Below are 3,967 nucleotides of genomic sequence, written 5' to 3'. Positions count from 1 at the left end.
TTGGGCTTAATTACAAATAAACTTACCCACATTGCGAGATTAGAAGTATGAATCCGCGAGGTCTTATGCTAATCAGCAATTTGAACTCTTAAATTAATTAAATCGGTATGATTCGTTAAGCTTTGTTTACATAATAACTGTGCAGCTTTTGTTGTCCCAAAGTCTATCAATCAACAGATCACGTTCAAGAAGTGCGGAACGCCAGGGTTACCAACCATCCTATCAAAAGATTTTTCCGTAAACTATTGTTTTCATCGTCTTGGGAATTGTTTTTTGAAAGAACCTGGATTGCGAAACGAATACTACCACCTTTGTCTCCTCAAAGTACCGCCGTTTCCTTAAATTGCCGCCAAGTAAATCTTTTTAATCCTCAAACCAATCACAGGTCGTTTCTTGATCTTGGTCTCAAGTACTTAAGAATCCTCTGGTTCTCAAAAGGTACTTGAAACTCTTGCTACCCGCAACACAGACCTCAAGTACGCTCTTGTATAATCTCCCACTTGCATAATCTTCATCTTTCACTCAGGAAACAAAAAGCCGACAAGTCAACAAGTCTTGTACAAAAAAGGCACATGTTCTTCGTTTGTCATCAGTTTAGTCCAAACTTTGAAGTTTCAAGGTGAGAAGTTATGAGCAAAGAAGTATATTTTTCGTCAATGGGAAACGAAGGCTTTGACTCAAGCTTCGATTACTTTGCCCTCATCGGGTAAGAACATTTTACCAATGCCAGAGTCAAAGCTGTCGTAAATAAATATGATTTACCCTGAGAATAAACGCTCGTTTTCCGTTGACGCGCCCATGCAAGAGAAGTGGCTTTAACGTCAAAGGATTTCGTTTCGCTTTGTTTCCAACGGAGATCGAGCAGGCTGGACGCATCATTCCCTGATATGTTTTGAAGAAACAAACCTTCTCCATGAAACAAGCCGGATTTTTTTTCAGTTATAGCTCCGTTATTCCCTTGCGGCTAAGAAGCGCAGACAAACTCATGACAGCAACTAGTAGCATAGAAAGGCAGCTGATACTTATACATACACACACACACACTGAGTTCTAGAGATTCATAAGTAAGCCTTGATTACTGCGGAACACTTCTTTGGGCATTAAAACAAGCTTTACACAGGCAAAACGAGCAAAACCTCTAACCTTTAAATTCTTCCACTGAATGGGAAAGCATCAACTGTGCGATTTGCGGAAAGACCCATATGATTTTCAAACCAAAGTGCGCATGCCTTGAATCGCTTCTCGCTAGTGTTCTCCTTTAATCCGACAATTACTGGATTGTCAGCCTCGGGAATTTTAAACGGAAGTAATTTGGCAATTGAAATGTCTAACGGTTTATGAATCTTACCCAACATGATAAAACATGGTAAAATATGTTCAAACAGCACACAACAAAGTGGCCACACTGAAAAATATGTTTGGCTACCTTACAATACCTTCGTGTTTTATTGAAAAGCATTTTCCGTTTGATTAGGTTTTTAGGCCGTGTTGGCACCAGCCCGGTCTATTTTGGTTTCGAAGTTTTACCGTTACTCGTTTTACTAACAAGTGCTTAAAAAGTGTTTTTTTACGCTTTAAACCCGTTTAACGCTGAATAATTATTTTTCGTGTTCGAAAGAAATCAAGATTTTAGCTAAGAACTAAAATACCCCTGTGAAAAGAAACTTTTTTTTCTTTCCCTTTGAGAAATCATAGTGTTTTTGCACACAAAAATAGCCGAGGAACTGTCGAAAATGCGGATCGAGTCGCAGAAGCTAAATCGAACATTTTGAATAAAGAGATCATTAGCAGACAGTGATGATCATGACAAGGTATTTCCCACGAACTCAATGTTATTTTTGATCGCCACACGCTCTAACAAAAACTGTGCTTTGTTTTATTTTGCCATGTACTCAGATATATATGGAGACATGCGCAGGTAGTACTTGGAAGTACACACAGTTTCTACTCATGATGACCTCAAAGGCCCATACGGGCAACATTTTTTGCGCAACTTGTCGCGCAACAATGTTACGTTGCAAGTTGAATTGGTTTGCTGGGCGTGTTACCACCTTCTTGCGCAACAAATTTCTATGTTGCAAAAAGTAAAAGCGATGTCTACTATTTGCAACATAAAAATTTATTGCACAAGAAGGTGGTAATACGCGCAAGAAACCATCTCAATTTGCAACGCAACATTGTTGCACGAAAAGATGCACCAAAAATGTTGCCTGTATTACTGGGTCTTTAGCACGACTGGTATTGTCGACCGCAATTTATTGGTTGCGGTTGCAGTTGATAAATCCCACATATCGGAACAACAAGCACTTTATGACTGGCCCCAAGAGAAACAGTGATTTAATAAATTAATAAATAATGTATATATCAGTTTAGTTAAGCCTAAAAGCTTTTTGTTTTCAGATATTTTTACAACTAGTCTGCTTACCATACCATACGATCAGCCCAGCTTGCTTTTTGTTCCACTGCTCGTGAATATCTAATAATTTCGTTTCTTTTTTCGGGCTCTTTTTTGGCTCTCTATCTCTTTCTCGTTGTTTGTCGTGCTCTCAGTCGCTTTCTTACTCGTCGCCCGATTATTGTTGTTTTCTCTCTCTCTTTCTCTTCTTTCCTCGTTGTGCGACGTAAGCGTATTAAAAAAATACTTCGCTCGTTTTTCTGTTGTCTTCAAAACTTCTGCTTGTTTTACTAAAACGCAGCGTCAAATGTAGTACGTTGGCCAAGCAAGTTCCCGCCAAAAAAAAGGGGGTTCCAGCTCATGCAACTTCCCGCCAAAAAGTGCAGGTTCCAGCAGTGCGATATTTTGCCTATTGGCTTACATGAAAACGTACGGTCGAACGATGATGTCATAGCCAAATTTTTTTTCCATGAGACGGGGGGAAACGCAGGTTTTTCAATTTTTTCCAATCACTGGACCTTTTAATAGTAGGTTTGGTTCGAGTGCTCATGATGAATAATACGTTTTTCGCAAGCACGCCTGTATCACAAGTGCAAAAATTTGTTTAATTCATTTCATCTATTAAACTTCAAATTCTCCACCTTATTAACTTTCATTGCAGTTTTTGTGCATTCCATTGAATATATTCAATAAAGATACTCTAAATTTATTTTGACTGGATTACAGGGTTAACTAAAACACCAACATACAGTTGACTAAGTTGACACAGTTTACTCTCATTTTCTCTACTGCTCCTAAATTTTCATTTGTCGTTGCTAAGAAGGAAAGACAGAGACGACGTCATCACCCTTGAAGAGGAAGAAGAAAAGAAACCCTGGAGGCCAGGTGCATTTTTTCCAAAAGGGCAGCCTGACGTACTTTATCAGCAGCAGGCTGGGCACATACATACATACATACATACATTCATACATACATGATACTTTACTTAACGTGGAAAAGGGACACACTTAGCTATTCACTAGTTTCCAGGTGCTCTACGATTAAGAATTAAGTAATGTACAGTATTATAAAAACTTATTTACATCAAATTTAAAGTTTTAAATTGAAAAAAAAAATTATAAACGAACCAAATGTGATAAATCATACGTCAGCGGGTATAAACATGACAATCAGTTTGTCGAATCTTCTTCAAAAAGGCACCTTTGAACCTGCCATGGAACGAATATATCGAGGTAGTGTGTTCCACAAAGGCCTAGTCTCTTTTAACGATTATCACACCCCTAACTTTTGGTAGGAATTCTTTAAGTTATTATCACACTCTGCCACCAGCAGGAACACATCCAGGTGATGTGCTCCAGGCTCCGGATAGACTCAACACGGCTCAAATGATACAGGGTACTTAATTCCACCTTTCTTAACAATAAAAGGCGGTTTTTTTTTCCTTTATCAAGAAATAGATAGCCTCTCACGCAGTCGTTTTTAGGGAAGTCGTATTTCACCTTCTACCCTACCCTAAAAACGACTGCATGGAAGGTCCTTGGACCGTGTATATCTGAGTGAAGAATGGACCCT

This window comes from Montipora foliosa, chromosome 11 (genome assembly GCF_036669935.1).
Source record: "Montipora foliosa isolate CH-2021 chromosome 11, ASM3666993v2, whole genome shotgun sequence".
NCBI classification, from domain to species: domain Eukaryota; kingdom Metazoa; phylum Cnidaria; class Anthozoa; order Scleractinia; family Acroporidae; genus Montipora; species Montipora foliosa.
The sequence above is the reverse complement of the archived record's forward strand: the minus strand, read 5'-3'. Positions refer to the sequence as shown.